General features: G+C 41.8%; 1 protein-coding gene across 3 annotated transcripts in view; it reads right to left on the bottom strand.

Annotated features, from left to right (window-relative positions):
* LOC121549047 (filamin-A-interacting protein 1) overlaps positions 1 to 8,341 on the bottom strand; it is a 41,982-nt gene extending 33,641 nt beyond the window's left edge. For all 3 annotated transcript variants that reach the window (XM_041860857.1, XM_041860858.1, XM_041860856.2), the window contains exon 1: positions 8,011 to 8,341. The gene's annotated coding sequence lies outside the window, so the exon portion shown is untranslated. The remainder of the gene's footprint in view (positions 1 to 8,010) is intronic.
* Positions 8,342 to 13,590: the final 5,249 nt, after the last annotated feature.

Below are 13,590 nucleotides of genomic sequence, written 5' to 3'. Positions count from 1 at the left end.
GTATCACATCCTGGTATTATGGCAGGTCCACCTGCTAGTTTCTCTCACGGTGCATTACCACATACTGCAGTGAAAGGGAGAGTGTTTAAGTGCTTGACTTAGTCAAGCGTGTCTGCACTCAGCTCGTCCAATACTTCCTGTTGCCACACAATGCCTTTTAGATGTATTCTTTGGCTAATTTGGTTCCTGTATAGTTACAGAGGAAGATCTGACACATTGTCTCGTCCTATTAGGGCTACTTGAGGCTCCCTGTGTACGGTCTCACAGACCAGCCAACTTAGCCCCAGTAAAATTAGGTACTGGCAGGTGCCGGCAGCTGTCCAAATCCCCAACTACTTGATTTTGTAGTTCTTCAAAAATGTCCCTTTGAAATTGAATTTCGATTCAGTCATTCATGTGACTGAAGAATCCCAATGTGACTAAATATGGGAAGATGAACATAGGCGGAGAGGCTTCTTATTTTGAGGACCGAAAATCCTATCCTGCTGCAGTAACTCACTCAGAGGGAAGGGAAGAAAAAGCAGCATAACCCAGAGGTGTAACGGGACCATACACTTGCCACAGCTCTACTCCTCTGAGAATTTTACTGGTGACAATATGATGAGTAGATTTCACCCCATTTCCAAAAGCAAAATATTATGCTGTGGTTGTCTTGGCAACCCTGTATGGGGTAGACAGTAGAGAGAGCTGTGTGCAACATCAGAACTTAATGCAGCTTTGCACTTCGTTTATCAGACGATTGAGTTATCTCCCTCTGGGAGTCTGCTTCACACCATGTTGTATTCATGAGTTCAGCTGCCACTGTCGGTAAAAACCACCGCCGGCGGAGGAAAAAACAATCCAAACAAAGCTATCAAAACTAAAACTAATGAAATACCACTCAATTGGAACCCCTATGACTCTGTCAGTGAGAGACACAGTGTGCATTCCACACCTCGGTTACCTCTGGGTAGCCTGTGATTAGCTACAGTATATTATATTCAGTCTCCCAGCCACTGTAAGGTGAATCCCACTGAGAGTTTATAGGTTCAGGAGGAGGTCAATCTGTCTTTTCAATGTCACAGCTCTCTGTAAATGCAGTGGAAAGCAGGCACTTCCTGAAGTCTCCTACCATTGCTACCTACCAACCCAGACAAGTTTGTGACCAAAGGTCAGGGTAGGGTCAAAGGTGACTGGGGGGTTCATACCAGGGTGGTAAAACAAAACTCTGTGAAACAGGAAGGAAAACTGTCTCCAAGGGTTCAGTCACTCAGAGCTGACACCAAAGTTATAGCCTGTGTAAATAGGACTGCATGGGCATCTGGTTATATGCATCTGGTTAGGTTGCATGTACTGTATCATTTAATGCTATGGTTTGTTCTGTGGTATAACACCAAATAAAACATTCCAGACCACTGATATACATTTTACTAAACCTCTATGGACAGCTTACCACTGTGTAAATGTAATATTACAGACCTCACTGTACTGTACAACGTCCACTATTAATATCAAGCATTTACTGCCTCAAGTGCTGACGTACGTATACAGCCGAGAGTGGAATATCACTGTGTCGGGTTCCAATCTGTAGTATTTCATGCAGATGACATAAATATAGCAATCTTAATCTAACCTCGTTACTGACAACTTCCCCCTGGCTCGTGGCACATGCAGAACTCACCTGCTAGTGTTGGACCCCCACACACACTCATACATATACCTCTAAAATGTAGGGCTTCCAACACTGGAGTTAGAATATGTTCTTTACTTTTATCAGAAAAGCAAAGAAGAAGATGAAATGGTTCCTAAAATGTCTGGGTTGTCAAGATAGCTTTCTTACACAGTGCTCATTCAAATTATAAGGCTATCTGGTAGTCTGAGTCACGGAATAGACTCCTGTGATTCATAGAGTAGAGGGGTTTTGTGTCTTTACATTTGAGTCAGTGATCCACATCCTTTGGCAACATTACATGACATCATTATCTGCCACCTTACAAGGGTATCTGAAGTCAGACAAATGAGTGAGCAGCACGGTTCATGCAAAGGCTGGTATAAAAATAGAAATCAGACTCTTGGGCAAGTTCAAAGTTATACACAACAAGAAGCCAGGCCAGGGTTTTTTAGGGTTTTAGCAGAAAGCAGGCCTGGGAAAGGGCTTCTGAGAAACCAGACTGGATCCCAGACTAAAGCCACATGAGTGGATCTCACTTGAAGAGAGGAGGTTCAGCTGCAAGGTCAATCCAAAGCCAAGGGCTACATATTATGACGGAATAACAAATCACAATGTGAAGTGCGTCTAAAAGAGTCACAGTGCTGAAAGGAAATGTTTAACTAAAAACTATTGCTATCATAAAAGGAAATTGAATATAGTACACTTAATTAAATACCACTATAACTTAAAAAACATGGCTCTGTTTTCTTGTTATAACAGTTATAACTTTCAATAGTCATATTTCCATTGCTAAGCCTAATAGGGTGTGTCAAAGATTGACTGTGACTTGACTTCCCTGTCATCATCATCAAACTCTCACAGTCAAATTCAATTCCCAGTCCTACATATTCAATCAGCAGTGAAAATGAATGAGCAAAAGATATGGCAGGTTTGTTTCTATCTTCACAAGCCTCTGTACTCAAATCAAATCAAATCAAATTTTATTGGCCACATGCGCCGAATACAACAGGTGTAGACATTAGAGTGAAATGCTTACTTACAGCCCTTAACCAACAATGCATTTATTTTTTAAATAAACAAGTAAAACAAAACGACAACAAAAAAGTGTTGAGAAAAAAAGAGCAGAAGTAAAATAAAATAACAGCTGAGTCCTAATCAGTGGTTATGGGTCCAGCAAACCGACACCACTAGCCAGATGTAGTTCTCAAGCTGGCCAGTCTCAAATACCTTTCTGGTGGAATGACGATGAAGTCACTTCCCTCATAAAGCGAGAGACAAAGAGACAGCGAAGAGAGAGAGAGAACAGAGAGAGAGAGAACAGAGAGGAAGAGAGAGATAGGGGAGAGAGAGAACAGAGAGAGAGAGAAGAGAGAGAGTGGGGGAGAGAGAGAACCGAGAGAGAGGGAAGAGAGAGGGGGAGAGAGAGAACAGAGAGAGAGAGGAGAATGTGTGAGCATTTGAGACCATGTGAGAGAGGGGAGAGATTAATGCTGACTGTGTTTTATTATTTTGGCTTTTACAGCCTATTTTCTCCCTAAGCCTGAAACACTCAACTATTTGTTTGTCATCAGTTTCCCAGAAAACACATGCTGTTATAACATTTAGGAAAGTCAGGACAAATGGGGTGAGGACAAAATTCTTGCAATTAGAAAAAAAGACAGCTCACAGAACAGTCTGTAGGTAGATCAGCCTTATCTTACAGTAAACATGCTTTTAAGGCTCCATATCAGTAAAGATGAGTTGAGAGGCGTGTTATGTTCTGAACACAAATCACAAATGATCCCTCATTGGGGTGAGCGTTTGAGCATTTGGGGTTAAAATACATACAGTACAGCTGCTCTTACAATGCTGAATTATGTAAACCAGCTGACCAGCTATCATTTAAAATCCTTTAATTCCCTTTGTTAGGAGCAGTACAATAGCAAGGGCTGGAAATGCAGCTGTTCAAGCTGATAATGAGAGAATAATCCAGAGACGTTGTGTGAGGCCAGCCTCACTCCAAATCACTGTGTGTGTGTGTGTGTGTGTGTGTGTGTGTGTGTGTGTGGTGTGTGTGTGTGTGTGTGTGTGTGTGTGTGTGTGTGAGCATACGTGCGTGCTGGTCTGGGGCCTGCTGTCCATCCCATGCACCTTCAGCTCTACTTCAGTGTGTGGGCAGGCTGGATGATTTCACTAAGTGTGGGCTGATATGGAATGTTAAATAGCATAGTGGTAATGCATGGTTTCCCTTGGTCTTTTTAAAAGAGACACACCCTTATGGGATGTAAAAGCACCCACAGCATAGTGCTGACAATGGGTTATTCAGTCAAATGATCTTATTTGTCATCTCCATTCAACATTTTTCTTGATAAACTTTTTTTATTAAGTGCACATAATGATATATGATAGAGATGATTTATAGTATTATTTAATTCACAATATTTAGTCTCAGCCAGTGTTTTTTATATACTATCATCTGGCAAGCAGGTTAGTGTTTTTCGTCATTCATCTTGTTCTGGAGGCAGCTCTGCAGTGGCCACTAGCTGGCACATCCACAAAGTCATAAAATCTGATTTTAAACTTAACCTTAACCGCACTGCTAACCCTTAACCCTAACCTTAAATTAAGACCATAAAGCACATTTACACTTGAAGTCGGAAGTTTACATACACCTTAGCCAAATACATTTAAACTCAGTTTTTCACAATTCCTGACATTTAATCCTAGTAAAGATTCGCTGTCTTAGGTCAGTTAGGATCACCACTTTATTTTAAGAATGTGAAATGTCAGAATAATAGTAGAGAGAATGATTTATTTCAGCTTTTATTTCTTTCATCACATTCCCAGTGGATCAGAAGTTCACATACACTCAATTAGTATTTGGTAGCATTGCCTTTAAATTGTTTAACTTGGGTCAAACGTAGCCTTCCACAAACTTCCCACAATCAGTTGGGTGAATGTTGGCCCATTCCTCCTGACAGAGCTGGTGTAACTGAGTCAGGTTTGTAGGCCTCCTTGCTCACACACGCTTTTTCAGTTCTGCCCACAAATATTCTATAGGATTGAGGTCAGGGCTTTGTGATGGCCTCTCCAATACCTTGACTTTGTTGTCCTTAAGCCATTTTGCCACAACTTTGGAAGTATGCTTGGGGTCATTGCCCATTTGGAAGATCCATTTGCGACCAAACTTCCTGACTGATGTCTTGAGATGTTGCTTCAATATATGCACATAATTTTCCTTCCTCATGATGCCATCTATTTTGTGAAGTGCACCAGTCCCTCCTGCAGCAAAGCACCCCCACAGCATGATGCTGCCACCCCCGTGCTTCACGGTTGGGATGGTGTTCTTCGGCTTGCAAGCAACCCCCTTTTTCCTCCAAACATAACGATGGTCATTATGGCCAAACAGTTCTATTTTTGTTTCATCAGACCAGAGGACATTTCTCCCAAAAGTACCATCTTTGTCACCATGTGCAGTTGCAAACCATAGTCTGGCTTTTTTATGCCGGTTTTGGAGCAGTGGCTTATTCCTTGCTGAGCGGCCTTTCAGGTTATGTCGATATAGGACTCGTTTTACTGTGGATATAGATACTTTTGTACCTGTTTCTTCCTGCATCTTCACAAGGTCCTTTGCTGTTGTTCTGGGATTGATTTGCACTTTTCGCACCAAAGTACGTTCATCTCTAGGAGACAGAACGCGTCTCCTTCCTGAGTGGTATGACGGCTGCGTGGTCCCATGGTGTTTATACTTGCGTACTATTGTTTGTACAGATGAACGTGGTACCTTCAGGCGTTTGGAAATTGCTCCCAAGGATGAACCAGACTTGTGGAGGTCTGCAAAAAAAATTTCTGAGGACTTGGCTGATTTCTTTTGATTTTCCCATGATGTCAAGTAAAGAGGCACTGAGTTTGAAGGTAGGCCTTGAAATACATCCACAGGTACACCTCCAATTTACTCAAATGATGTCAATTAGCCTATCAGAAGCTTCTAAAGCCATGACATCATTTTTTGGAATTTTCCAAGCTGTTTAAAGGCACAGTCAACGTAGTGTATGTAAACTTCTGACCCACTGGAATTGTGATACAGTGAATTATAAGTGAAATAATCTGTTGGAAACAATTGTTGGAAAAATGACTTGTGTCATGCACAAAGTAGATGTCCTAACCGACTTGCCAAAACTGTAGTTTGTTAACAAGAAATTTGTGGAGTGGTTGAAAAACAAGTTTTAATGATTCCAATCTAAGTGTATGTAAACCTCCGACTTCAACTGTATGTTTTCATGAATGTTTACAATATAGGCAATTTTGCAGCTTGCGAAGATCGCTCAGTTCTGCCTCCAGGACAAGACTCATCCCAAAAACATCAACAAGGCAAAGCACCCAAACAAATGTAATTAATCTCTCTCTAGTCCCTTATTTTGCTGTCATGGGAACAGCGGTGCTGTTGTTATGCTGTTTCCCTCCATGGGAGATTGCTGAGCTGAATTAGCTAAGTGATCTCATGGTTCACTGTCTTATCACTTGGGCTTTGGCTGCCGGTGAAGTAATGCCACAGACACAAACTAAAGCAGATGATTTAAAGACAACCGCTGCCAGATAAACTTACAAGAGCACAAGGGAATGCAGTATGAACATTTGAGTTACAGACTGGAGGGGAGGACAGAAGAGAGGGCTCCACAGGCAGTAATTTAGTTGCACATACATAATACCCGATAACTACCCAACATGTCAGTAATCTGTCCAGGAAGGTTCACTCCATTAAAGTCATTCAGGCTTGTTAATGGAGATTAAGGAGGAAGTGTAAAAGTGTCCAAGAATAATATCTGCCCTCTGAGAAATGGTCAATGTTATGCAATGGGACCTCACTTTGCCTTGTTGTTCTGAACGCTATTGGCATTGTCCAAAATATTTCTAAACAAACTGACCTCTGACGTGTCCATTACAAAAGACAATAGATGTTTTAACCCTTGATCATCCTCCACATAACACACAGGATATCTGTGTGGAGTTCCTAAAGCCGATGACAATGACTGGATGACGCAAACGCCACTGAAGCCCTCCCTTATCCACATGGACAGCAGACATTTATTGTATCATCACAGAGGGAAAAATCTTTTGATCTCATTAAAAATAACTTACAATAAAAACTGTGGAAAATGTTATTAATGGAACGTTCCCTAGTCCCTAGGGATGTGACTGCCTGGCACGGGAGGCTGCTGAGGGGAGGACGGCTCATAATAATGGCTGGAAGGGAGTGAATGCAATGGTATCAAACACATGGAAACCATGTGTTTGATACCATTCCACTGATTCCGCTCCAGCATTTACCACGAAACCTGTCCTCCCCAATTAAGGCGCTACCAACCTATGCTGCCTGGGTATGTAAGTATGGTTCCACAGGCTGGCGGAGCCCACATCTACTGGCTATATAGCCCTGTATATATAGCCTCCCTACTGTTATTTTATTTTACTTCTGCTCTTTTTTTCTCAACACTTTTTTGTTGTTGTTTTATTTTACTTTTTTATTAAAAATAAATACACTGTTGGTTAAGGGCCCTAAGTAAGCATTTCACTGTAATGTCTGCACCTGTTGTATTCGGCGCATGTGGCCAATAAAATTTGATTTGATTTGATTTGATTTACCACTGGAATAACAGTGAGAGGGTGGGACAGCGTCTCTGTTTACTGTGTGCCTTAAAACACGGGGGTCTCTCATGGAACCTCTTCAGAATAAAACCCCTTGGGAACATCTATTGTTTTGACATGGGAAAACATGTCAAAACAAGTGGACAGATAATATAAGCCATTTGGCAAACGCTTTTATCCAAAGCAATTTACAGTCATGCTTGCATACATATTACATTTGGGTGGCCCCAGGAATCGAACCCACAACCCTGGCGGTGCAAGCGCCATGCTCTACCAACTGAGCCATACAACTTTCATCCAACGTGAACAAATTGACATGTTTAGAGACAAATCTCAATGTCCTATGAAAGCTGAGCAACTACAGTATGTTAGACCCTGATTTATCATTGTATTATTGCATCATTTTCTCTATGTTCCCTGTGTTATTACTCAGCTATTAGTACATTTAATATATCCTCTAGAGAGGGAGCTAAAGCGTTCTTCTGGTAAAAGATGTAATCAATGAATGCCTCCTAATGTACCATTTCCTGAATTGAGTCTGGACAGGACGTCAGATGGCAGCAACTAATGTTCTTTCCCAACTCACTGATTCACAATGTGTTCCACTTTACAAACTAGAAAGGGAACTAGAAACCATATCATTGGGCATCTAAATGTCCCAGCATTTAGTTCCACAAGTTTATTTTTGTAAGGAAAATAAATCTATTAAGAATAGCAGAATAATTTTCCCTTACCTGTTCTCAATGGTACCAAATCACAGGTGACGACAGGTCAAAAGTGAATATCAAGTCCGAGAGTAAAAACAGTCTCTCCTCAATGTCTCAATGTTCTTCAGTTACCTTGCCTGTGTGTGTCAAAAAGAGACACCATAACAAAGATGATCTATCCTCTCTCCTCTTACTTTGATCTTTTAACTTGTTTCTCCTCTTCTCTCTTGTCAAGGTAACAGAGGCAATGCAAGAGCCGTCTGAAGATGAACACCAAGCTTTGTCCTCTCCAAAAGTTTGGGCCAGCAGTCTTTCACAAACTGAGAGAGAGAGAGAGAGAGAGAGAGAGAGAGAGAGAGAGAGAGAGAGAGAGAGAGAGAGAGAGAGAGAGAGAGAGAGAGAGAGAGAGAGAGAGAGAGAGAGAGAGAGAGAGAGAGAGAGAGAGAGAGAGAGAGAGAGAGAGAGAGAGAGAGAGAGAGAGACCAGCAAGCAAGAGGAGGTGGTCAGAGCCTCTTTTCTTTAACTGCCACTTTTGTTTGAAAAGTCTGTTTTTCCTTCAAATGGAGATATCCAAAGTTAGATGGAGAGGAGGGTAGATAAGTGGAGATAGCCTTTGTCAGTAGCCAGGACCCTGCCTTTTCCCTTTTGTTCCTGGGCAGGAGAGTGTAAAGCTCTGAGCGTAGCGGAGTCTGCCTGGGCTATATTTAACAAGTGTTCTCAGTCACTCATGGCTGTTAGCAGCTGAGCAGATTGAGGGAAGCTTTTCCAAGCCCCTCTGACAGATGAACTATCCCACTCTGAAGCAGGCAGGGGTAGTCCAGCTCCACCACTCCCGCCAGAGCAGAGGCAGGGTTAGCAAGGAGAGCTCAGTCTCTGCCTGGTTAGTCAATACACAGTCATATTTTCTAAGAAGCAAATGAGAAAATCGCAGGTAAATAATATGAGATCACCAGTTTTCCTTCAACCATTTGAGTATGAGAAGTTAGTTTATTGTTTTTGTGTAAAGGTGGTTCCACTTTATGCATCCATTTGCTTGCTCAGCAATTTTTCCCAAGAAGGATTAGACCACTGATACTGTACAGGGGCCAAGTTAACCACTTCAAACAAAATTGATTTATCGAGAGCCATAAATATGAGAACATTTGTTCCCAATAAAACCAAGTCAAAACAAAGCATTACAAATGAGAAGCAGTGATCCACTCCTGTGAGAGTTCTGCTGCTGTAGTGTTACAAGCATGACATCTAGCCTTAACAAACATAGGCTCTGTTGACACCAAAGTGTTGTAAACTTTAATGTCTAAGGGTGTATGACCTTGTTCACGCTGTAATTTACAATGGCTTTCTCACCGGAGCCACTTGAACAACACGTCTTTCTTTAAAGTGATGGCATTTAGGAAACGTAAACATTCACTGTGAGAGTAACTCCAGCAGCATTACCAGTCACCATTGATATAAAAAGGAATAACCACAACCTCTTGTCAACTCTTTCCAATAAAACTAGCCTAAAGCTCAATTAATCAAGTTGCTTCTACAATGACACATGAAAGCTGGAACTTCAGACAGGTGCTAAGTTGCTAGGTCTCCTTGTTGAAATATGGTATCTCGGTTATGTCCCAAATGGCAACCTATTCCCTATGTAGTGCACTACTTTTGACCAGAACCATATGGGCCCTGGTCAAAAGTAGTGCACTACATTGGGAATAGGGTGGCATTTGGGACGCACACCTTTACTTAATGATATTCAAAACTTCAGAAACAGATGTAGAAACGGGTGGGCTCCTGAGTGGCGCAGTGGTCTAAGGCACTGCATCGCAGTGCTAACTGTGCCACTAGAGATCCTGATTCAAATCCAGGCTCTGTCGCAGCCGGCCGCGACCGGGAGACTCATGGGCGGCGCACAATTGGCCCAGTGTTGTCCAGGGTAGGGGAGGGAATGGCCGGCAGGGATGTAGCTCAGTTGATAGAGCATGGTGTTTGCAACGCCAGGGTTGTGGGTTTGATTCCCACAGGGGGCCAGTATAAAAAAAATTTTATTCACTAACTGTAAGTCGCTCTGGATAAGAGCGTCTGCTAAATGTGTAACGATCCCGGCTGTCTGAGTCGGGGTCTGGTCGTAATCTCCAGTTTCCCGAGGGTTCGGGAACGCTCCGGGGAGCGCTCTGGTTTCCGCACCTGCTTCCTATTAGCAATCTGCACACCTGGGCCTAATCAGCACCTTTCTTAGGCTCTGGCCCAACATCCAGTTCCTGCCGGATCGTTAGCCATGAACAGTAGGTGTACTGTGTATCAGTTCAAGAGTATCTTGCGTGAGTTTTGTTGTTTTGTACTTTGTTGAGTTTTGTGTTCTTACCTCCGTTTTTGTTCCACCTGCAGTCACACGTCCGGAACCTTCACTCCACCTCTGCCTGATGGTCGGCGGCTGCCGAGCCATCACTGGACCCAGACTGCACCCCCAACTACTCAACCACGCCGCCCGCTCTGTCCCTGGATTATACTGCACCTTTTGTCGTATCTAATAAACCCTCACCTTCGTTCAACTCTCCTTGTCCTGGTCTGCTTTTGGGTTCTGGCTGAGGGAACTGTGACAAAATGACTAAAATGTAAATGTAAAATGTACAGTATATGTTCACACAGCGTTCTTATTAATGCACAGCTCATTATACTTCAACCACACACCCCAATGAAGTCATAAAGTTGGTGTGAGAGGAGATGTTGTTTTAAAACATGGATCATTCTATATTTTTAGCCCAGCACTGATGGTGGTCCTCACTTTGAGATTCAGTGTTGCACTTGTGGTTAACATGAGTCACTTGAGACATGGCTGTGAAAGTGATCAAACTGTTTCAAAGTCTAAGTATTTTATTAAGTAATCTAGTGATTTGAGAGAATTATTCTGTGTAGATGACATACACTGAGTATACAAAACATTAAGAACACCTGCTCTTTCCATGACATAGACTGACCGGGTCAATCCAGGTGAAAGCTATGATCCCTTATTGATGTCACTTGTTAAATACACTTCAATCAGTGTAGATAAAGGGGAGGAGACAGGTTAAAGAAGGATTTTTAAGCCTTGAGACAATTGAGACATGGATTGTGTATGTGTGCCATTCAGAGGGTGAATGGGCAAGACAAAACATGTAAGTGCCTTTGAACTGGGTATGGTAGAATCCATGCCCGACGAATTGAGACTGTTCTGAGGGCAAAAGGGGGGCTGTTTCCCTACAATTCTATCCTAATTCTATCCTAATATACTTCTATCCTTCCTAATTATTATGTCCACGTTTGATCTTCATCCTGACATGTAGCATAACAACAGCAAAATGACAAATGAAAGTTGATTGTATATTTCTTTCAAATCTTTCCGGAACATGAAGGGTGATGGTGTGCTCATAACTGTGGCTATGGTCACAGTCTTCCATTCTCTGCTAATGCACAGGGAGTGGAAACCAAAGCACTGCACATTACTGACAATTGAGTCAGGGCCTCTCCTTCTCTCTGCTCCCTAATGCTCCAAGATGGTTATCATGGTCAGGACCTCTCTGTTGGGCATTTCATCTGGGGTTACTCTACAAGATACTGATCAAGTCAGTATCTTTTGAAGTCATTTTCACCATTGTTGTTTACCTTATCCAATGTAAGAGCCCTTCGCTTTTTGTATGGACCCAATGCTTTTGCTCAAGGTCTTATCGTTTGCAACTGTGCAGTTGCCACACTGAATGGTATTAATTCCTCTGATCAATCAAAGAAATACAGTGAGCGATTCATGTCGTTACCGTTGACAATACAGGTACAAATGTATGTGTATAACTCCCCATGACTTCTTTGTAATGAAGCCAAATCAAACTGCAAGGTGCATTGAATCAAGCTCTGTCATTCAATCTAGCTAGTAGAGACATTTGTGTGCTCCATTTTGAGAAATGCTACGTGTAGAAATGCTACGTGTAGAAATGCTATGTGTAGGCCCTCAACAGACTCATCCACAGTAAGGCAGGATGAGCAAACAGGCAGTAAGGCAGCTCTCTGTCACATAGCAACCCAGACCTATTTTGGGGAGGTGTTTAAATGTGCTTGTAAAATCAAGGTCCATGTCATGTTTTATGGGCAAGTAAAACCAAAACAACATTGGATACACTGTACTGAATCCTACGTATTTGGATGAGGTTCAACACTTGTTTTAGATATTAGGTTTTTCCCCCATGGGTATCCAGAGGTTCATAATGACATTTTGCCCTCTTTAGATTACATATATCTATCTTCACAAGAGATGGGTTAAGCATCTGTAGCATGTCACATTTGGCAAAGGAACATTTATCAAATTATTTACACATTTACATGGTTCATTCTAAGTGTCTGCAAACAGACATTTTGTGACTTTCATTAAGGCTAGATCTCTGTCCTCTTTATTGCAAAATATAAATCATGCAACATCTGTTTTTCCGTTTTTCAGGTGAGTGATTTCATGCTAATATCACTAGCGCACCATAATGTGCCAAAGAAAATAATATCCAATTGAGCTGCAACATAATGTAACATAAGGTTTCCGATATGTGTAATGTCTAGCTTGTGGGGAGCTGGCTAGAGCAGTGGAGTTAGATTTTGCCACACACAAAATTAGTTTCAGGAAATCATTAATCACCAGTTAGTAGTAGTGGAGCTTCAGTAATAACACATGAATTGAGATTTGTGCTTTAAATAAGGAGACTTTCGCCCCCCTTTTTTTTACATTTGTCTATTTAGCCTTATGTATGAAAGCCCTCGTCTGTTTTGTATTATGGGGAACATAGGACCCTTTCAGTTAATATCACACGTCAATGGTACAGGCTGTTAGGCTATGAATACATAATTATATTTTAATGCCTCTTGCTTTACCATAATGGAGTTTCGGTGGAGACAATGAATAGGCTACTTGATCTTGGGTCTTTACAGTGGGAGTATACGCTGTAGTAGGCCTATGCATTGGAGAAATGGCTGCATCCAATTACAATAATCAGGAGGCATTTCAGGGCATGCCACTACACACCACACATTTTACAAATTGTATCTAATTATTTAAGATAAATGCATACTTTTTTTATGAAATGGAAAGTTATTACATATATTTGTACTGCAGCTAATTTATTTTGGGGTATAATGATTTCATTCAGAGCAACAATACAGCACTGAAGAGTGACGCGGCTATGTGACATGAGAGGGGGTTGAACTCAGAGATGGTTCAGCTTCTACTAGAGAGTTGTCGCCACCTAGCAGTCCTCTGTGGTTTGGGAATGAGAATTGAGGGATGTGGTATTTCAGAATGAAATCAGTGATGTGAACACTGCTGAACAGTGGGGATGGGAAGATAGCTTTTTCTTGCCATCGTCAATACATCACATCTTTTGTCACTTCGCACACAAGCCCATTTATTTTCAAGCAATAATTTGTCACGGGCAGTTTATCATGGTAGATTGTAACCGTGGTTCAACCTAATTGCAGTAGTTTAGCCAGCCCTTACCTTCACAGGCCGAATAATACTATAAGGAGGCAACAACAGCAGAGGTGCCCAAGTAGACCCACATGGATTATTTGGATCATTTTTAGCTAGCACCTCAGAGTAATAGGCAAATC

Source organism: Coregonus clupeaformis, chromosome 33 (genome assembly GCF_020615455.1).
Source record: "Coregonus clupeaformis isolate EN_2021a chromosome 33, ASM2061545v1, whole genome shotgun sequence".
NCBI lineage: Eukaryota > Metazoa > Chordata > Actinopteri > Salmoniformes > Salmonidae > Coregonus > Coregonus clupeaformis.
This window is presented reverse-complemented; position numbering and strand designations above follow the sequence as displayed.